Source organism: Coturnix japonica, chromosome 19 (genome assembly GCF_054131305.1).
Source record: "Coturnix japonica strain WE chromosome 19, WE-NBRP24, whole genome shotgun sequence".
NCBI classification, from domain to species: domain Eukaryota; kingdom Metazoa; phylum Chordata; class Aves; order Galliformes; family Phasianidae; genus Coturnix; species Coturnix japonica.
In genome coordinates this window covers 9166110-9189249 of record NC_140681.1, presented here as the reverse complement: position 1 = coordinate 9189249, position 23140 = coordinate 9166110, and the positions used below count along the sequence as shown (strand labels likewise).

Genomic DNA, 23140 nt, shown 5'->3' with positions numbered 1-23140 from the left:
CCCCAGCTTGGAGAAAAAGCCAACATTATTTGGATTTCAGTGGGACTTCAGCTTAGATGCTTTGAGGTGCAGAAAAATGAGCTACAGAGGAAAGCATGGATTTTCTTTTAGTTGAGGAGGGATGCTCCTGCAGTTTTACTGCTCCTCATGTCTTTGTCTTGAAAACGCCCAGATGCACGTTCAACCTGGAATCTAGCAAATAGCTCCATCTCTTAAAGCATGTGAATACTCCTGATATTAGTAAGAACTTTTAATCGGAACCTGAGGGACCTGGAGTCAGCCGACCCAGTTTCCTACATACGAAAAGAGAGAAAACTCTGCCTTCCCTAATGCCAGGGGTTATCCTGGGCCAGGTATCTTTAAGAAGTAGAGATATGAACGATCTCATATCAGACTTCAGCATCCAAATGGCTCATTATACCAGCAGTAATAGCTTGTGATAGTCCTATAGATTTACAGTAGTTAGGAAGAGATAATGCCCAACTTGTTCCCCACCAATCATTATGACATGGGCAAAACCAGTGATTTTCTTTAAGTCCATTAGCATATTATTTGCACTTATAAGAACTAGACCAGCAGACACTTCACAGGTCTTTAGGAGCATAAGCCCAACGCATTCAAATAGAGACCTTATTTGGAACAAAGCTATTATCTCTCAAATCACGCAACACTGCTGGCCAGTTTGGGACAGCTGGGAAGCAGCAGGTGCTCCCACCCCATTCCCTGCCTTGGCAGCCTCAGAATTCCTATTTGGTGAGCAGCTCAACGCGTGGAACAAAATACAAGGAGGGAACTTCAGATCAAATTGTTTATTCTTCATTGCAACGAATGAAACACAGGAACGAGGCTCCCGGGGGGATGTGGGTGGGGGTGGGGCCGTGAGCAATCACACGTAAAATGTACAGCATTTGCACTTGAAATACACAGACCTGAATCACAGCCGGGATCAATACAGGAGGACGATAGAGATTATCAATCTTGAGTGGTCTCCGTTACACAGAATTGACTGGCAGCCACATAATGGCTCGGGCTCAGCCCACCAGTTTAGAGCCCGGGTGACAGATCTGCAGACACCAGCCATCAGCATCTCTCCTTGGCCACTCTTGTGCCAGTTTCTTCTGCTGTCCAGGTCAACCTCCGAGGTTCGTCTGAGAGATCAATGCACAGCTACAGCTGGTTGAAGGGGACCAAATCCATTGAACAGTTGATTTGGTTCCATTTTACCAGCTTTAGCAAAGCATTTGGCCTCACACTCTGCAAAGCAAAGAGGGGAACTCCTCAGGGTCTTTTCCTCAGGGTCTTTTCCTTCACAGTCGCCAGGACCTCTTCTGAACTTGCTCCCTGATGTTGCGAGGGTTCACAAGGCTTCGCTTTCAGGCATTCAGGATTTATTTAAGCTTCTTAGCAGCTTTGGCTGAAGAGCAAGTCTGAATTAAAGAGGCAGTTTTAAAAGCAGTAGAACAGTCTGCAGCACTCAGTGGCTGCCTGTAGACCTTTTTAAACCCGGTATTTGGCTCTGTTTTGAAGCTGCATTGCTACCACAGTGCAACTGAGTACTGTCCTAATCCAGGTCGTTTAATTGCCACTTCCCACCTTCTTCCTTTCAAATCTATTGTCTGCTATCCCCATCCACGCTCTGCATTTTGGTGACTCGACTTTTCTCATCTACCTTTAAAACCAGTGCTTTCCATGGCTGTTGTAGACAAGCAAAGATTGTATTTGCCACCATGGGGAGGGTGTTGAATGGAAGAGAAAGTGAAGCAGCCCCACAGCCTCCCAGCCCCATCCTTTGCAAGGGCTCAGCCTGCAGCTCCTGGAGAGCCCTGCACTGTGAGCACCCACTGCTCCCAATAACTCAGTATATCAGATTTTTCAATCACTGCAGCGGGAGCCAATAAAGCCAGACCTTTCCTTCTTAACCCAGTGCCGCTCACAGATATTGCACATTGCCTTGTGCGTAACCTATTTAAAGAATTTATATGCATCATGAGGCAAAGGTGACTTTTTCCCCCTCTCCCTCACAGCCCATCGCACACACCATGAGATGACACCGAGAAAAAAGCACCTATGCTGATAGGCACTGCATGCAGAGATATTGCTGATGGGCCGGCATTGCTGGTCCCCAAGAAATCCAGGCTTTGCAATGTAACAGTGGGTAGTGCAGATCACTTAACTGCCCAGCCCCAGTACTGTAAGCTGCCTATAAATAAATGCAGAGAGAGAGCGAAAGAGAGAGAGAACATCTTTTTTAAAAAGAGCTCTACAATTAATTTAATCGAGTTATCTCTAGGTACCTTTTTCAAGAGACAATCAAGCCAAGGAGCTAAATGGAAACTTAGACAGTGAGGACCTAGAAGTATTAAATTCATCCTTCGGTGAGTTATAGGAGGGAGGGAAGTAATTATTTACAAGAGATCGGGAGGAGGTGGAAGTGCCAGCGGTGACCGATGCTGCACTGAGACTGCAAGCTGAACCCTGACGGGCACATGGATTTTAGGAGAGAGAGCACTGAACTGCCATCAGCATAGCATGCTCCTGGTGCCCTTGTCCTGTCCCCATCCCATTGGTTTTGGTAGCAAAAGCAGTAAAACTAGTATCTTTTGCTGGAGATGAGTGCTGCTCTGTTCCCTTCACTTTGCTTCAGGGAGTGCCCCATAGCACATCTGAAATCGATGCCAGCATGCACCGACATTCTGTAACGTTTTGTTTGAATTCTTTGCAGTGAGTTATGAGTGAGGTTTTCCTTTTTAGAAAATTAGGTTTTCTCTTCTGGATGCCATTAATCACAACTAACGATGGCTCTGGCGGTGAGGCTTCCTCAGTACTGAGGAAGAGCATCCCCACACCTCCACACTGATGGGCTGCAGCACGTAGGGCTCACAGCCCCCACACACCTGGGCTAAGCTAGCAGTGCAGCAAGAGGAACTGCAGATGCTTTGCCGGATGTGTTCAAAGGTGTGAGCTGTGCTGAAACCCAGTCAGGCCAGGCTTTGCTGTCACTTACCCTTCCTACTGCCCTCCCAGGTTCATACACTGGGCGATGCAGCGCCTCCAAACTTAGGTTCACTGTCTGAAGGTTGTCCTCATCCAGTTGCGTCTTCCCAGCAGTGCTTGGAATTGGGTCTCACTGGGAAGGTTCTTTCTGGTCTCTCTGTCCCTAGAACTCTGCCCATGGGACTGACACCACCCCAGCCAGGAACAGCCACATAGAGATATGGCATTGGAGAGATATAGGAACACAACTCTGAAGCAAAGCCAAGGCAAAATAGCAAAATAAAACTGTGTATCTCATTCTGCTCTCTGCCGATCACTGTGTAGTGCCTTGGTTTTCCTTTTAGTGCAAGGATCAGCTTTGCTGTTTGTGATTACAGCTCTGAGAGCAGCCAGGCCCCTGTGTTATCAAAGTGCTGCCATGGCAAGTAGGGCCAAAAGTGGGCAACATAAGAGAACCTGGGGCAGTAAAGACCTTTGTGCTTTAGCCTCAACATTCTAATGAAGACATTTTATATAGACAGCACAGAATAGCCAAAGAATTTATCAACATTTGTCGATATTCCTAATGAAGCAGAAGATTCAACATGCAATAGAATTAGCCTACAAGGAAACCTAGCGTAGGGCCCATCTTTCTGAGTCCAGAAATCTCCTGCTTATTCCAGTCCAATACCCTTTTGAGAAATGAACATCCCTTGAAATCATTATCATTATAAGCTAAAAGGCCAAATGAGACAAAGCACTGTTGCTCTTCATCTGAATAAACAAATCATTTTTAGATCAAATGCATTAACAATTTATCATGCTAAAATCCAATCAAAAGGAAAAAACAACAATACAGAACATTGATTTCCTACAGCTTTATCTTAATGAAGTGCACATTCCCTTTGTAATTAGCTTTGGAAGGTTTTTTCCCCTTTCCTCAAGTTAATGTGTTATTTGATTTCCATCCAAATGTCACTAAATCTGAGGAATTTTCCCCAAAATGAAGTGGCTTTTGATAATACAGGAAAATGTCTGCGCTCTCATTTGGCTATTTTTCCCCCAAACAGCCATGCTTGTGCTGCAGATGATTCAACTTTATTGCATGGTGTCTTTGCGAGGATGTTTAAATCAATGCCACAGTTGCTGTATTCTGCACAATGTGCCATTTGTAAGCCAGAAAATACAACCTCTCTGCTTTTATCCTTTTTCTTACAGACATAAAATATTAATTTAATTTATATTATTACAGGGGAAAAAGTGGACTGTGTTTTATTAACATTTCTAAAATTATAGGTATTCAACCCAAAAAATATGCTTCAGCCAAGGCTGGGAAGTCTTCCGCTTGGATTTTATTTGACTTAATTAAAAAGCACTCAGTTCCTAGGGGCACTAAAGGAGCTGCTGACAGTGCAGTAGCCACTCAGTCCTTCAAAACTATTACCTGAACTTAATAAAGTGTCTATTTAGTTTATACACCTCCATGATCCCACCCGTCTCCCAACATCACGATGAGGTTCCTGCTAATGGCTGGTGAAGGCAGCGGGCTGATGGCAGCCCACAGGCATCCTGGGCAGCACTGCTGCCCAACAGCACAATTCCCATCTCCTGCCCTATCTACCTTTAACCATACGGTCATAGAATTGCTTGATTTGGAAGAGAACCTTAAAGTCTGTTTGAGCCAAACCCCCTGCGGTGAGCAGGGACACCCACAGCTCCATCAGTGCTTACAGCCCCTCCAGCCTGACCTTGGATGCCTCCAGGGATGGGGCACCACCACCCCTCTGGGCAACCTGTGCCAGTGCTTCACTGCCTTCAGCATAAAGACCTTCTTCCTTATATGCCAATATCCGAAGCATTCAAATCTCCACCATGCTTGTAACAATTGATGCTAGGAATGCTTTTTCCCAGCTGCCTCTCTGCTTCTCCACTAAATATCTCATTTAAAGCTTTTCTTCCTTAAATGATGCTGAACAGAGGACTATTGCTTTCATCCTGCTTCACTGAGTATTTGCTGAAATGCAATGGCTAATTTGATAGTCCAGTTTTATTTGGATGTACTGTAGAGACATAGAGAGCAAGATCTATAACAGAGAATATAACCCCAAACCTACCAATTACCAGCTTATTCCTTAGTCGTACAGGAGACCACAAGTGACTTTATCAGAATCTTAGTTCTCAATATGAACATCTTTATCTTAATCCAAATTTCACCCTGGAGCTGAAGGTCCTGCTTCATATACAGCCTAAGAACTGCAGAGCATCCATTGCAGCAGGGTGTCTGCTCCTGGGACCAGGCTGCCCCCTGAGAGCTGCAGCTCCTGGAACCAGCAACAGAAATAGTTTGGAGTTTGGATTTTTAAACTCACACACTCAAAGAGAACAAAGCTGTTCCCTAATACACTTTGTGCATTTTATGGACCGAACAATTAAAGAGGTTTTAAAACATCTGCTGACTGCATAATTCCATACAGGGGAGTGCACTCAGCATTTTTAAACAACAACGGGTACGAGATACCACTTAACAGTACAAAACACCATCAGTCCCGTTAAAATCAATAGAAAATTAGATGCTATGAAAATGCAATATGTGTCCAATTAGTTATAATTGGAGCAAATGGTGATGCAGATAAACTCCTGGAGTAAGATGCATTTGTCCGGCCCGCTCCCTGCCTGCTTTCAGCACAGCACGGTATCAGCAGTGGCGGGCACTGCTGTACCCCATAGCATGAAGGATGATCCCTCTAATACACGTATGTTAACTGTTATCTAATTATGGAGCTGCTCTGAGCCTGCAGGACTGCATCGGTGCCCCACTGTGCGCAGTGAAAAATGATCCTCTGTCACACGGAAACCTCCCTGTTGTACTTGACAAATTATGCCAGCAAACCTGTTTAAGAACTAAAAAATCCTTGGACACGGTGACAGGCCAAGAAATATGTTGTTTGGGGACAGATATTTATTTATTTATCTGGCAGAGGTTAAGAACCGCCGCTCGGTTCGCTTCTCCCCTGCCTGTCTCTGTTCTGGCAGCTCAAAACCCGTCTCACCGATTGCTTCGCAGGTTTCTTTCAACTCATAAAAACCTCAGTTGCAAGGCAAAACAGGAACTAGGTTATGCGATGCCAGCGCTTTATTTTTAACATCTCTCCTGCAACACGTTGGCCTCCTCTCGGTTTAATCTCACAACTAAAGGAAAAAGAGCGTTGGTTCCGTACATCCCCAACCGAGCATCGCTGCCGGCCGCGCTGCCAACCCTCCATGCCCTTGCAGGTTATGGAAACAAGAAACTACTCATATCACTCTTGGTACAACCAGTATTAACTTTGGGGGGTGGGGGATTTCTTCCGTATACTTAGCTATAAAGTATTGATTACTTTACACAAACAATTAGCTCAGAGATATGAAACTATAACCACCTGCAGGGCTCTTATTTTATTCCTGTTTCCTGTTAATATAATTATTCTAACCAGCAGCGAGGACTGGTGGGTGCAAAGAAAAGCTCCTGTTTGCCCAGCCCTGAAACCTCCTTGTGTTATTGCTGCTGTTACTTACACAGGGAAGGGAACTGTCTCTTGAGGAAGGGAAAAAAATGGAGGTGGCAGCTTTTATTTGTTAAGCTGACTCAGCTGGACAGTGGAACAAGAAATGTTCAGATCCAATCCATAACTTTTGTGGCCACTCAAAGGACGTATTCTTCCTCGACACTGATAAAAGTTTAATATGGAGTTGCCCAGGTTTTTAATAAACTTGTCAACAAAAGAGCAAGGCAAATTGATGGGGACCTTCCCAGGAATAAATTCCACTTCAAATAGGCCAAATGAGCGTGGAGGACAGAGAGGGGAAGGCACACGGGCAGCTTCTGCTGTTCTTTGCAAAAATGGCACAATGGATTTTAGCGGGTGCGTATGTGTGTGTGTCTTATTATCTCTGAGACAAGGCTTTAGGACAAAGCTTAAATTAAAGAACACAACCTGGTGCTGCTCAGAGCCCTGACATGGCAAGGAAGGGACAAATCCCCTGCACTGATTTAGCAGCAAAGCCATTCCCCACTTAGGAACTGCCATCTCACTCTGTGAGTAGTGCCGCATCTCCCAGTGCACTTGAAGGCTCCAGGCATCCCCTACACAGCCTGCGGTCACTTTAGGACCAACCCCAACACACTCTATAACAACCTTTACTCATGTGTTGCGCATCACCTGCGCCCACCCATACTGCCCCTGCCTGTCAGCAGACCCCCTCCTCTGTGACCTGTGGTGCCAGCAGCTTTTTACCCCACATCCCCCACTACACACACCACATTTCAGCTGTTGCCTGCACGTTTATCTCCACTCAATCAAACCAATTCCATTCACTGCTCAATTTTTTCACTTCCATATATCATGAGCTGCCTCCAGGCACCACGCTGCCCCTTCTCATGGCACTGACTGCATGGCATGACTGCAGGCATGGCAGGAGGGCATGCTCCATGAGCTTGGGATGGAAATCTCTGCATGAGATTCATTATTTTCTATTAGCCTCCATCAAGCTGGTGCCTTAAATTATTAAGCTTTGTTGTGGTGTTGTTTCCTTTTTTTTTTTTTTTTAATTTGTTGACCTGAAGTAAACACAAGTATTAAATCAGATTCCAATAATCTCACTGACAGTAAATTAACTCGTTGTGTCCTAGAGAGGGATGCGACCGCATCTCAGCTGCTCTGAGCAACACTATGCCTCCCCTTCACCATCCCTGCAGATTCCACATGCGTGCAATGGGGTAAAAAGCAGAAGGCCAGATCCTGCCTCCAACCTTGGACCACGTCCCAGACTGGAAGCTCTGCCTGAATGCCGTGATGAACTTTATTCCTGATCATTCTTAGGTCACCAGATTCTTGCTCTGGTAGCTTTACCCGACTCCCCAAATGCCAGGGTCGACGTGCCTATGTAAGGGCTTTGCAGGGACAGCTCCTGCCCTCACAGCTGCTTGGGGACTTCTGCGGCTGGTGGTCACGAGCCCCTGGCTGCCCAGATGCCACCTAATCCGGCCCGGCAGAGGGGCAGCTGAGAATGAGTACTATTTATACCAGCTGCTGCCGGCCCCACTGGGCTGCCTGTGGCTTTTTTAGCTAGTGTATCCCATCCCAGCACAGGCCATATCTGGACATGGCAAAGCACCTACAGGCAGGGTGCTGTGCTTCGGGAAAAGAGGAAAGAAAAAAAGGGGAAAAAAATGAAAAGCTGTTTCTGTTTGAGATGTCAGACACCCTGTTTCTATCAGGGTATTCTGAGCACCACCAGTAACTGCTCCAACTGCTAAAAGCTTCACTATAAACTTGCCTCTTATTCAAAGTACATCTGTCCTCTGACAACCTTCCACCTGCGCACATGGCTAGTGGCCTCTGTTCCTTCATACAGACCTCTATGAAAGAAATGCAACCTTGAAGCAAAGGTGCATACTGACACTGCTTACACAGTGTGAGCAGAACCTCCTTTGGAGCATTACAGGGTGTCAGAGGAAGCAGGCAGCTTGGAGCTCTGTCTATTGAGGAGTCTGCACAAGACTTTGTATTTTGGCATTGCGCACCCAGAATGAGCTTGTCCTTGGGCAATTGCACCAGGACCTTCTCCACTCCTATCCCTGCAATAGCTTCAGCATCTCTACATGAGCACACACCCCTCCCTCTGGGGGAAAGCAAGGCAGGGGAGCAGTGTGGCTGCCTGCAGCCCAGCAAGCAGGTGGTGCAATGAGCTGCACTCGCCATGACCCTGCATCCCAACAGGGAAGCATCTTGCTGCATGATGGCTTCAGGTCAAGAGCAACTTCAGCTGAAAGCGCTAAACCGAGAGTTTTCACTGGGAGGGAATCGCTGAAATCAGCGCACGGCTTTCAGGGGAGGGATGCAAGCTCCAGAGTGAGGATATTTCTCTTGCAAGGAACACACCACCCCCTCGCCCACAGCCACCGTGAAGTGCAAGATGTGGTGAAACTCTTTAAAAATAGATATATTCCCAAGCAATACATGCCGCTCGCATCTGGCAGGGCAAACCTAGCATGGGAGCTCTTGCTTACAGACTAAAAAGCCTTGGAGCAGCTCAAGGCTTCTGCAACCTTGGCTCTCTCCTTGTTTCTTCAGAGCCCACTCTTGTTCTTGGCCTAACCCAGTCCTGGGAAGCAGAAGGGAAGCCCTGCCCAGCTAGGCTGGTGTCAAAGGCAGGGAAAGATACTGCAGTGCAGTGCTGATCTCTTCTGCAATCGGACGTGCAGACTAGCCCGAATGCTGAGTCAGCACAATTTCTTTTTTGATTGGTTGATCCGAGTAACATACTTTCAATGTATGCTAAAGGGGCAGCAATTAATATGTTTTCCCCTGTTCTCCACCTTTCCACACCTCCTCAAATCAAACACACAAATCTCACCCCCAAAGTCACTCTCTGGTCCTAAATATTCTGAGGCTCTTTCATTTTTAATTTAGGGCATTAAAAAAAAAGGAAAAAAAAAGAAAAAAATTTGCAATCTAAGCGATGCTCACTTTGATCGACTTGTGCTGCAGCAGCTAAAATATCTGTCCTGCAGGTCAATCTAATCATGCTTAATAGCAGTTTATTCTTCAACGCAACATTTTTCACATTGGGTCGACAGTTTTAAATGAGATTGCTGATGCACCCCTTTACTAATGCTTTCACCAGGGCCAGAACATCCCTTGAAATACTCGTGCAATAAAATGAATGCTTTATTGCTCTTGATGAATGCACTATTAAACTTGAATTGCAAATATGCCGCCCCCCCCTAGCCCCCTCCTTATTTTTTAAATAAATAAAAAATTGCTGGGATTTATTGGACCACCTGTCTTCTGGTATTAAGTAATACCAAAAAAGTAATAATAGCTCATCAACATAAATACATGAAAGTGAAAAAAATAACAATTCAGGGGAAAACACACGGCACAAATTCATCCCTGTGCTCCCATGCGCGTGTGCAAGATTCCCGTTCTATACCTGCCCATAGTTTCGCTTACGTGCGGAAAATTCATCTCAAGAACGGCTGGGTTTTGTGAGGCATAGAATAGGAAAATGTAACTAATTTGGTCCACTGGATTTATGGCTTTTACAGTCCTCAGAGCGCCCATTTCTGACAGTGGACCGCTCAGTGCGCGCTTTGTGGGATGGATGGGCGCAACTGAGCATTGCGCCTTGTTTCGGCATGGAACCTGCAGCCCCACTCTATGGAGAGTGAAGGAGAAGAGGCTTACATTGAGCTGAGAAATAGAGAGGACCTAGTGTGGAGGAACGGTCACAGTTTTAATCCAAAGAAGAAGAAAAGCGAGAAGGAGCTGGAGCTAAAAGTAAGAGTGGCGCAAACTGGTGGACTATGCTAATGGTTAAAGGGCTGGCATGGTTTTGGGGTCTGTACACAGCATTTCTAGTTAATTTTTGGTATTGTCCCCCTGCACCAGAGACAGGGTATGGTCTCAGGACGTGTCCTGCACCCACACACCTCCACCACGTGGTTCCCGCACGGTGAGACAGGGTTGAGTTATGGTTTTGAAAATATTTACATAAAAATAAATCTGAGCACTTAGAGACTTCCTAAAGTTAGCAATTCTGTGTGATTAACAAGCATATTAATTCAGAGAGGGGGGAAGGAGATAAAAATTGCATTAGGGATGCAGGTATATGCTGTAAATCAGACCGTGAGCACCTTCGCTAGAGATGTGCACGATGATGTGGAAGGCTTAGTAACACCCGCACTGAGAATGCAGAGAAAAAGAAGAAAACAAGAAAAAGAAAGAGCAAGACAATGAGAGAATGAAAGAAAAGAGAAAGAAGAAGAAGAAGAAGAAAAAGAAGAAAAGGAGAAAAATATAAGAGCAGAGTTGAAAGCAAGAAAGCAAGCTAGAAATAAAGAGAAAATGAGAAGCGTGCAAGTAAGCAGAAGACAAGGAAAGAAGAAAGGAGAGGAAAGTAGTGAGGAAAAGGGAATGGAGACGAGGTAAGGCAAAAGGTCATCTGGGAAAAGGAGGGAAATTGCTACTGTGGCCAGAATGGTGAGAGTCATCCTCATTTTTCACTCAGCAACTCAAGCTTCCAGCAGTGATGTACAAGAGAGATAAATTGCATCCCTGTTTGGCCATGGGAACTCTGCTGCTCGGCCTCTATTCGATTCCCAACACCTTATACTTTGTATTTAATTGTGTCCCCAAATTGGGCAGGACACCCAGTGGCTGGGACCCATTCTTGTCCAGGGGATGATGCCTCTCCTCAAAGCACCTGGCAAAGCAGAGGTCCCTACTCCTCCAGGCAGAGATTGAGCACTCCACGTGTATCTACCACTTTTATCACTTTTTTTAAAAAGAACGACGTATAAAACTTATGGAATACCGTACATCGGAAATCTCCTTAAAAGCCCAGCCCACCTTTCCTAACCTGCTGTTCACAATTGCCTGCTTTCCATTAAGCCCCATTTGGTGTACATGTAACAAGTGGCAGCGGTGCTTGCCACGAATCTCAGCAAACTGGAGCTCAGCAAAGGCCTTCGGAGCACTTTTGCCAAGCACACAGATGTGCTAAACCACAAGCAATTTTCTCCAGAGCAGAACATTGTTGCACCCTTGGCTGCACAGCAGGGTGATGGGGATAAGTTTGGGAGTAGATGGGTGTCTATCTGCCCAGATATGTGCATCCCTTAAGCTTGAGGAAAACAGGGGCTGAAAGCTTCACCTACCACTACCCAGACAGAAAGTTCTGATTGTTCACACAGAATGTTAAACCCATTTTGTATCACTGCATCTCATTGCTGTTGGATACTGAGAGAATAACCAGGTGTTTTACAATGAGAAAGGTTAAAAAGAAAAAGCGAAACACAAGGAAAACTTGCCCAATTCAAGGAGCTAATTTTCTTATTTATTTCCCCTCTAATAACCAAGACACACTGGGAGCACTCACTGCCCCTGGCTGTGACCTGGGCACCCAATGGCTGCGTCTGAGGGCCAGCACACACACAGTGAACATTGCTTCCTCTCCAGCATGAAGCACAAAAAGTTTTAACATAGGAAACATCCCAAAATCTCCCTGTGCATTCATGCGAAGCCAAAATACTGCACCTCCAAGCCACAACTCCTTCCCTTCTTCTCCCTGCCTCCAACTCCTTTCCTTTTCCCTCGGATTAAGGACCAGCTCTGTTACCCAGCCTTATTTTCAGGAAAAAGGGCTGAGGGGGAAGCAGCAATCTAGACGGACTGGCCTGCATCCCCACTGAAAACCAGGAATGGACAGCCAGCTTTCCTCTGGCATCGCCTTTCAAAGCCCATGCCGCAGTCAGCATATTGAATATTTAATGTCCTGATGAGCATTTCCACCTGCTGACACAGGCAAAGTGACAGAACAATACACGCACTGGAACAAGATCACCAATTGACTCCCCAGCCAGTCTGCCATGTCAGGCATCTCAAAAAAAAAAAAAAAAAAAAAAAAAAAGACAAAAATCTGTCTGCCTTTCTCCCCCCTTCACACAGGGTCACACATTCCTCCTCCGAGAAGAGTTCCCACCTGAAATACATACTTCTTTACATTCCATAGATTGCCAGGTTCATATGGGCATATAAAGAAGTATGTCTCTCAAGCAGGTAGGTTCAGTATGCGCATTAATATGTACATGGGAGGAAATAGGGCTGGCGTGCCATTTACTTCCCGGGAGTGAGTTACAGCACAGTTTGAGGCAGCCCATGTGCAAAACACACACACACACACACACACACACACCCTCACTCCCCTTCCTGGTCATCCTGGCTCTGCCCCTGCAGGTTGCTGGGGTTGAGGGCTGGGAAGAGGCAGTGGGCAATGCCCATAGTGCCTGCAGCACTTAGTCACAGATTGACACAGAGGAAAAGCCACACTCACAGCTGCCCTACAAAGAGGATGCTTACACTGAAATTGCTAACTTTTAGCAATTAAAAAGGCTTTAGTAGAAGGAATTTGCTTTCTGTGTATACGTGTATATATATATATACATATATACATGTGTGTGTACAGATTTAGATAAAGCCATGTGGGTGGAGGTTAACTAGATATAAATTCCCAATTGCCTCCATCCCGCAGTTTAGAAACAAGAAACCAATTTGCTTTCAGAAAGACAAAATCCAGCATCCAGCACCAATTTACAAAGCGACACCAGCAAGAAGTGTTCCATCTGGTAGAGCAAGAGAACTCACCAGCTACAGACACGCCATCACTTCCAGCACTAAGTAGAGATTAAGCCATAGGAAGAAGAAAGCATCTTACCTAAAGAATCCAGTGATTTTTCCTCTGCTGGTCACCGTGAGTGTGACACTACCTTGCAGCAAACAATCCCCAATATACCTTGGGAGAAGGGTGGAGGAGTTCAGGGTATTTTAAAAAAAAAATATATATATATATATAAAAAAAAACAATTTGCTTTTCACAAGTCATCCAGCAGAACCCCACACCTGAGGCAGACACCTATAGAGATGCAAACTAAAAAGCAACTCCAGCCCCGTGCTGGTGGCTTAGGCCAAAGAAGTCTTTTAGAGTTGTCCCTATGAAGCTCAATTCCTGCTGCCTCTGCCCTCCGCCAGCAGCCACGCTGAGCTTTAAAGCTCCGGAACAATGTGGCTGGGCTGAATACAGGGCAGCATTCCGGAGGTCACGGCGGGCGCTGCCGCTCGCTCAGCACAGCGGGTGTGTGCGCTCACCTGCGCCCCTCGCCCCGCCGCCGCTCGATTGCAATTTGCAGGCGAAATGCACAACGCCTGCCTCGGCACTAATGAATCTGGCCGTTTCTCACAGGTTTCTAATGAAGCCTTTAAAGAGGGTTTAAGTAAACTTAGCAAGTGGCAAAGTAAGCACTTTGGAATACTTAATTGTATCGATGTTTTTCTTTTTCTTTTTTTTCCCCACTGCTTTGTGAAATATCGCTGGGAGAGTGGGAGTAAATATTTCCCTGTGCTGATTGACTTCCACACCATCAGGCTGCAAAACCCCGCAGATCTGGGGTGCAAACCCATAGGCTCACCCCAACCCCTCAGTGCCACGCACCATGCAGCAGAATGGGCACGAGCCCGGTGCTGGCTCGGCCCTTCCTCACTGCCATTGGGCTTCTGGCCCCACCAAATGTCATTATTTGGCTCATTTAGAGGCAAATTTCCACCGTTGGTTTGGAGTGAGGGAAAGAGAGATGGAGCTGTGGCACCATGGTAATGCATGACTGCAGTGAAATTAAAGTGAAGGGAGAGCTGAGGAGCACGAGGGAAAGTCTGGGTGCTCAGATTCTAAAGAGAATTCCTCAAAAGCCCACAAAAAAACTGAGTTCAGGTGGGTTTCGCATGGCCAAAGCACTTGGCCATGATGAATTCCCCTCAGACAAACACCAGCAGGCCAAGTGACGGAACAGAACAGCTACTTGACATCTTGGGCCGCTGCACATTTCAACTCATAATTTGCTTTCCTGAAATCCACCAGCCATGGACTGTCCTGAACTGTCTTAAACTTCTGCAGATGAACAGGAGAACGGGATGCCAGCCACTACAGGAAGCTAAAAGATGGCACATAAAATCCCTACAAATGTTGGAGACAATGGAACAACCGCAGTAGCGAGATTCATCTGTTGGCTGCTCCCAGAAAGGTGGTGGATCTAGGTTTCAATCTGCCCGTGAGCTGTAGGGTTGGCCCTGCGGGTGGAGGAGCAGACATGCGGCGTGGCGGTGATTTTATGGTGACGCCAGAGGCACTTTGTGGTCCACATCCTGCAGAGAGCACCAGGAGTAATGGTGGCGGGCGAGCATCGCCCAGCATCCTCCACCCACCTCAGCACACTAAGAGCAGAAAAAGCTGCACAATAAAATTGTGGTTGTTGTGGGGAGGAAAAACAAATGCATGGGAATGTGGACAGTGCAGAGTGCAAGAAGAAATAAAAGGGGAGGATGGAGATGGAGGGATGGACGGGGTGGGAAGGATGGAAGCATGGTGCTGTTCACCTGCTCCCTCTGTCCCATTCTGGGGGAGCTCCTTGAGTCCCGGTGGCAAAGTCAGGCTGTGGCTGTGCAGCACAAAACTTCAGGGACTTGGAGGCAGCCTGGTTTGGGGCTGGGCATGGCAAGGGAATCCAGCAGGGCCGAGCTGCAGGGAATGGATGAGGCTCAGTCCTTCGGGGCAGCAGCATGGCCACCCACACCAGGGAACCAGCAATTAAACTGCCAGCCAGATCACAGGGCTCTGCCTCCACAATTACACATGGCTGTTGAGTGCACACTCTCTCCAGCACAGACATATGCAAATAGCCATACTCCAAGCACAGACTGAAGGTGCATTGTATTGGAATCATGTGTTACACCTGTTTATATATAGCATTTAATATCTCTGTATAAAGCCATGTAAAATATACATATGCATGCTATAAAAGATATCCCCATTTGTGTGCATGCGTGTATATAACACAGCACCCTCACACAATACCAATGCATATACATTTATGTGATCAGGTATCACCACTATCATATAAAATATAATGACCACCGCTAACTCTCAGCTGCAAAAGCAATAACAGCCGATTGATGGACGAGTGTAACCTGAATTCAAATCCCTTGCAGGGAAAACCTAACTTCTCCTTGCATCTCCTTTCTGATTGCCCACAAGCCATGCGTCCACAATTAATGCTCAGTTCTCGGCACTGTAACAGTTAATCACCGCAGCACTGAGATCACTGCAAGTTAGGCTAAGTTTAACCACATTTCACCCTTTTGCTCTATCTGGTATTAGCTCAGAGCCACTAGTTTGGTGCAAATAAATAAATGAAGCCCTAATCCCCCTAGGTGTCATTAGCCAGCCTGGCTCTGAATTAGGCATTTAAAGGCCAGTTTAACCTTGCAGAACGGCTGCATGTCAAAGTTCTAACATTTCAGTTCAGATTATTATAGTGCACTGCTTGCTCTGCAGTTTGTTGCTTTTTTTTCCCCCCCACCCCCCTTTAAATGCAGAGTATGTCACAGCAGAACAACAAAAAAGAGAATAAAGGTGGGGGGAAGGTCTCCCAACTCATCCATGGATTAGAGGCAGCCGGCACATCCCCACACAGACACACACACATGCAGCACACACACATTTGCCGGATGCAAAAGCAGACATTTAAGTCCCTGGGTAAGTTGGATGAGCACTCAGTCCTGCATCGGTCAGAAAAGTGTTTAAAAACGAGCTGAGCTGGTGCAGTTAGAGGGAAGAAAGGGAGCAGAAGAGAGGAAGGAAAAAAAGAGACATACCAGTTAGGAGCTTCTGTTGCAGCAGAGGACTCACCAGAGCACTAGCTGAAAGCTGAATCAGCTTTCGAGAGTTAGGGATGCATAGAGGAGGGTCATGGAATCACAAGGTAATAATGCGCTTCATGCTGCAGCCGTCAGCCTTCTCCTTATAGCCAATCTCTAATGCAGGAAGGGAAAAAGAGAGCAGGCCCAGTGATGGTATTAGTCCTCACTTGGAGGAAAAAAAAAAAAAAAGAAAGAAAAAAAAAATTGGAAAAAAAAAAATCATCAGGCAAACCTCCCCCCCCACCCTTACCTCACCCCCTCCGCCCAGCACCACTACAACTCCATCCCCGCTGCTGCATCGCGGCTGGGCGGTGGGGGGAGGAAGGCGGCAGGCAGCGCGGTACAGCGGAGGCTGAGCAGCGGAGGATGAGCGGGGGGAGCGGGGCTCCGGGGAGCGCCGGCGGCGGCAGGCGAGGCGGGGGTTAAGGAGAAGGGACCCAACCCGCCCGGATTGCAGCACACCTGGGTGCGAAATGGGGCTGTCCCCTCTCTAGATTCCCCTCCTTCCCAAGGGTCAGCCCTGGGTTGGGGTCAGCCGCCGGGAGGGGTACGCACACACGCACCCATGGGGGAGACCGAGGGGGGCAAGTGCTGGTCAGGAAGCGGGTCCACCTTTCCAGTGCTTATATACCCAGCGAAGCATCCGAAACACGCACTGCCGGGTGAGCGGCTCCTGCTCGTGCTCTTCCCTCCCTGACCATATTTAGTCAACCATGGCAAAAAATAGCCTGTCAGCTGGAGGCTGCTGAGCAGTATTTGGAGTTCAGTCGCTCCTCTCAGCCCATTGACTACTGGTCCTGCAGGGTCCTGACTCTGCCTTTTTTTACCCTCTGCTATTTTTAGCCAGGCCAAATGAAGAGGGAGCTCATCTTACTACTCTGCTGGGCTGAGGGCTCACAGGGGCCCTGGCTATGTTTGGTAAGCACCAGCGCTGGGAGACACAGAGCGGAGACCTTGTCTGTGCTGGAAGACCTTTGTCTCCCTCCTGTATTTGTCCTTTTCCTCTCTTTTGACTTCTTTCTTTTGTATTTTTTCCTTCACTGTTGAAAGGTAGCTGGAAGAGAAGGTGGGGAAGAAGGTCAAGGGATCCTAATTTTCACCTTCAAGAGAGAAAAACTGCACAGTGGGACTGAGTCCTTCACTGCATTATTCCAGGCACTCAACTGTCCAGCCACATCCACCTTCCAGTGCTTCCAAAGGATCCAAATCCCAGCAAGGCATTGACCTCCTACACTTAACAGAGAGGGCTGGATTGCTCCACCACAGGCCAGAGAAACCCTCCTGCTATGACGTGTTGATGGGGGACACCAACATGGAGACATCTCTTGGGCCTTTTGGCCATGGGAGCCTTCCAACCTCCAAATCTTCCCCAACAAGGGGCAGATCTAGAAGTCCCCGATTCCTGAGTTTGGAAGGCATCAATCATAATGGTTACTTCCATGTAGAGCATCCATGGGACTGTCAGGCAACATTTAACAGAGGATGAACTTGTTGGGAGCTGGTAGCATGTCATCTAGGGATGGGAAATACCCGAAGGAACCACTCCATAGTGCCATGAGCTGTGAAAGGCTCTTAAGAGGTTCCAAGGCACCACATGGCATGCCAGGAGATTCTTAAGAGTCACTTTCTCATGACCTGATGCCAGAGCTCCCCAGCTCTGAGGACACCATCAGACAGTTGGTACACCTGCGCTCCATTCCCTCTGGCTTGTCCTCTTTGTCACAGCTCCTATGAACCTGAACTGAAAACTGGAGTTTGGGATTTCCCCATCCTCATCAGTCCTGAGCAGAGGCAGCTCTGTGTCATCACCATCTGGCCACCCAGGACTGGGTGTATGGCACAAAACCTCAGAACACACAAATGCTGGCATCTCTGAAATGCCAGAGCCAACTTAGTGGTGACCACCCCATACAGCAGGTTCAGCCCATTGCCCTGCAAAACAGATGGAAATTTCCTGCAGTGGCATAAACCACATCCAAAGTTTTTTAATCCTCTTCCATCACCATAGGGGTGCCCAAGCTGCTCCTCTCAGGGACCAGCCAGGACTTTTCATGTTTTCCCATCTCATGGCCATTCGGTAACAGAAGTCATGAAAGCCACCCTATAGTCATCCAGAAAATCCTTTACCTAAAACCCCAGGGTTGCTCACTGCCTGCTCCCAACTTTGGGGCATACTGGGCTCACGACAACCCACATGTGAAAAGCAAGAGGTTCTCACACTATTTTCAGCCCTATCTGAGAACAGAAAATGGTGGGGGCTCACGGGGCTGCCTGTGCTCTCCTGCACCATCCAGGACCCCACACTAGCAGCAGGGAGCAGCCAACACTGCTTGCTGTTGCAGGCGCAATCATGCCCTGCTTTGGGCTGAGTGAGTTGTTATCACATCCCTGACAGGTTCCCCAGGGCTGAGAATCTATCCCGACACCGAGATATGTTGGGAACAGGAGCAAACTATAAATGGCGATGAACCGAAAACCGATCTCCTAGATGTGAATTAAGGGATTGTTTAAAACACCATGTTTGTGCCGGCTTTGCTTTTTGCACACGGATTTCTTCCCTGCACTAATTGATTTGCACCACACTCAGCCTGAGCTTGCGGGGACAAAAATATCCATGTTCCTCTCCAAAATGCATGGCATCTTGGATTGCTCCATGAGCAGATACAGATGGGGGTTTGGTGTGTAGAGGGTGCCAGGAGAGATGGGTTTTGGTGTGCAACCACCACAGCAAGCCAGACTTTATATATATATGCATATATTTACATACACACATACATATATACACAGATATGTGTGTATAGTAATAATGTGTGTGTGTACGAGTGTGTGTAATAATTCTGCATTAAAGCTCCTGTAACCAATGAAACCTGTGGAAGATGCACTGCAGAACAGAAAACTAAACCGGTTCAAAGTGTTATGTGAGAGACTGCAACACTACAAACAAAATGTAAGATGTTACTTTAAAAGAAGCAGGCTTGGGCTTTTGAATTTATGTAACCTAAACTGATTTTGTCTCTTTGAAATTGTTGTTGCGTGTTGGGAATCTCAAAGAGGCGAGGAGCAAAGCTGCAGACATTTCCTTTGGAGTCCAAGATTATAAGCCCCTTTACTTCTCCTTGCAGCTCCAAAGCTGTTAATGGCTTGCTTCGTTTTATTAACAGCAGACAAGGAAAAAATCCTCCTTGGAGCATGTGTGAGGTGACAAGTTGGATAATAACAGCACCTTTGGAGGCTTTTATAGTACATTAGGCAAACATAGTGGATGTTTATAGACTTTTAAAAATGCTGATTATATCAAAATGCATTTATAGCCTTCTAAAATACCAAGCTACTGTAATATAAATATTTCTAATATTAAAGAAAAAAAAAACCACAACTAAAACTGACTATTATTGACCCAATTGGACCATTTTGTTTGGCACTGATTTCTGGTTTTCTATAAGCAAAAATCTTCTCTTGATCCAAATGACCAGGCAGTGTAGAACAAAATCAGGTTACCCTGGTGTCCATGTCCTACAGAAACCACCTGTTAACACAAGCCTGACCTTGTGTGTCTCCAGGGTTGGAACACCAACCCCATCAAAGGGAAATGATTCTTATGAATCCCTTCCAACCTGGGATATTCTATGATTTATAAAAGCAAATCTTTTTCTTGATTTTGCCTTTTATTAGTGACCGAGTAGATCCAAATCCAGACTTTAGGACTGATTGTGAAGTCCCCACAGAACATACCCTGCACTGTGTGCCCATGGTCTGCACGTGCAGCTGGAGCTGCCAGCCTGGCTTTGTGCCTCCAAGGTGCTGGGTCCAGCTGAGCCTCACCAAGAGTGCTCTGTCAGCACAAGATAAATCACGTCTGCAGCACCTGCTGTATACTTTGACCTGAAAGAAGACTGTTCATTTCAGTTTCGACTTCTTTAAGGTAATTTTGTTCATTGTGGTATGTTAAGGTTTATTTTCTTTTTAATAAAAAATACTCTTGTATGTGTATGTGTTCAGGAACCCATCTCTCCATTAACTGGGCTCCAAGTTTCACATCACCGGAGAATAAACCAGCCACACTGCAGTGGCATCACCACAATGATGCTCAAAACCACCTTTCTCCTGATTTCTCCAACCTTTCCCAATATATATGGATATAACAAGGTTGTGTGACACACACTTTCTGTAGATACTATGTAAATGTATTTTTTTCCCCTAACCTTTTTTATTCATTTCATATTTCTGGCAAGCCAAAGAAAATAAAATTATTCTTGAAACTGACTATAATCTGAAGGGATGTTCATGGACAGCCCATTGGTTAACACCCTTTCCTCCCAACAGCCTGACATGGGATACAGCAGCGTGTTGCTCTCCCTGTTTTCCAGTGGGAAACTGAGGCAGGAGAAGGGGCTGCTTGCTGTGTCCTCTGAGGAGCTCAGAACCTTTGGGGTTTATCAGCCCCGCACTGTCGGTGGACAAAGCAGTGACATTCCAGATAACTCAGCCAATTACTAAACAGCCAACTTGGGTTCGATCACATGGCACAGGCTTTTTGCTCAGCCACATCTAAAGGCTGCTTTGGGTTTTTCCAGCACTTTTCAGAAGTTGTGAGATGCAGCTGTCCGATGCTATCATAACCATGAAATATGAGCGCTTCACTCGCTGGCTGGGAGGTTTCCAGCATCTCTGTATGCACATCTACGCAAAACCAGCGTGTAGTTTCTGCAGTTTGTGTGCGTAATGGAATGCTCTTTGCTTTGGAAGATATTTCTCTGAAGACACTAACCGCCTCACCTCCCAACACAAATGTTTTCCAATTATTAGAGGTTTTTCTGTGCGTTGTTGGAGCAGTATTAACAATGGGCAGAAATGCAGCAGAACAAAAGATTTTCATCGCAGTCTATCTGTTTAAGTATTTATAAAGCACCAATCTCTCAGATGCCTCGCTCTTACTGTGGTTTTAAAAGATTATTATGCTATCATACCATAAAGGAAAGAACAAAGGGCCGCTCATAAATTTAAGTGAAAAACGTGTTTTCCAATCTGTGCGATCTTTCTGAAACCCGGGATCTTCTTTTGTGTCAGGGACATTTATGTCTTCTCCGATGTCCTCCCAACAATGAGCATTCCAGCAATGGAGATCGCATTATATACTGTGGTTTTCTTTGTGGCAGAACAAAATTAAATGAGTACATAAATTACTCCGCTCCTGGAATAACGAAACAGGAGAAAGAACATTTTTTAAAGTTGCTTTTTTTTTTTTCCTTCTTTTTCTCTGATAGGATGACTTAGATTTCCTGAAACTGTGTGCAGATTAAAAAGTTCACAGTTCAGGCTTATTGTGAGTGCTAAATCTCAGGCTCATTTGGCAGGGCGGTGTGTATAGGAAGACACATTTGGATTCGTATGAGGACTTGTAATTGGTTTTTCACATCTTCCTCAAGCAAGAAAGCCTCCTGCTCCCTCCCAGCTCAACATTGTTGGTGCTTAACAGCAAAAAGGATGCTCGTGGCATGGTGCGCTGCAGAAATATCTCCCGGAGTTAATGGAGCACTGCAGCATTCCTCTGCAAGGACCTGCTGCCTCCAATAAATCCCTTCCAAAGTGCAGTGCTGCCCTTTGCACCTTGTATGCAGCCTGCTGCAGCCTGCTGCCTCCTACTGCATTTTTAGGAGCAAAGAAGAGCATTCCTGGAGGGTGATGGCTGTGGTTGGGAAACCAGTGGGGGGACAAGAAATATTTATTTAGCAATTGTTTGAAAGAAGTATGGGAGATGTTCACTTCCTCAGGACTCCCATTTACCAACACTCACTGCTTATTTCCCCCCCTTGCCTTTCCCTCCCTTGCCTGTGCTATCTCCCCATTAGACCATGCTGTGTGTCTTCAGGTTCCCTGAAGCAGACAGAAGTCTAATCTAATCCCTGAGGATTAGATAAAGTTTCTGAGTTTCTGACAGCATTGGAGCCAAGGAAATCCTGCAGAGCTGTGTCAAGATTGTTAAAAACCAGCAGCCCAATGCAGGCGTAAGTCTCACCTGCAGCCCTCACCACACTTCCCAGTGCTGTGTTGGGTCGATATCAGATCCTTGCCTTTTGTAGCCCCACTTTTCTTTTGGGGTCTGCTTTCCCCTCTCAAAGTGCACTGCACAGGGCTTGTGCAGCCAGGTGGCCACCAGCCTGTAGCCAAACCTCTCACTCTCTTTTGCCACAATGGAAACAAATAATGTCACTTGCAAGTTTGATGCTGATGGGACAGAGATCAGCCGGGCTTGTCCCCTCAGCCCCTCTACAGAATTCCTAAGCAGCCTGGAATTAACCATCCTCTTGCAAGTAACTCGCTACTACATGTGATTAGCAATTAAGAAAAATATTATTATCTGTCGGATGAGATTGAGGAACTATTCACTGCAATACACTGTGTGTATGGAAGAGGTAGGAAAGGGTCCGGGATGGCTACAAAAATATCAGTAAGACAATGTCAAGGAGGTTATCATAGACAAAATCATAATGATGGGAGAGGAAGCCAACAAGATGATCCATGAAAGATGATAATGAACAGTCAGCAGAGTGTGCACCATCTCACACTTATGGGAGAAGATAATTTATCATCAGATATTGGTAAAATTTCTTCTGAAAGACTTAGGAATCTTTTGATAAGTCAGGAAGAAAATATATATATATATAAAGGCAAAGAAATGGGTAAAATAAGTTTGCAAAACATGCTCCATACTCATCAGTTCAAGAAATTCTATTCCCCTTCATTTAAACTTGTGCAAAACTTTCCACCCTGCTCTGAAATCATGCAGCCCTGTGTCTGCAGGCAATGTGGACTGTTGTCCACATTGTGTTTTTCTTCTGCAGACACTAAGGTTTCCTGCAGTGAGATTCTGATCT

General features: G+C 46.2%; 1 long non-coding RNA gene across 17 annotated transcripts in view; it reads right to left on the bottom strand.

Annotated features, from left to right (window-relative positions):
* Window positions 1-16883, bottom strand: part of LOC107323000 (uncharacterized) — a 54784-nt gene extending 37901 nt beyond the window's left edge. For 2 of the 17 annotated variants that reach the window (XR_014935776.1, XR_014935786.1), the window contains exons 1-2: window positions 16728-16881; window positions 16221-16379 (exon numbers count right to left, since the gene is read on the bottom strand). This is a non-coding gene — a long non-coding RNA (uncharacterized LOC107323000). Of the gene's footprint in view, window positions 1-794; window positions 1428-13230; window positions 13309-16220; window positions 16380-16515 lie in introns of those variants that run through there. The other 15 variants (XR_014935781.1, XR_001559121.3, XR_014935787.1 and 12 more) reach the window with 13 other exon arrangements.
* Between the last annotated feature and the right edge of the window lie 6257 nt (window positions 16884-23140).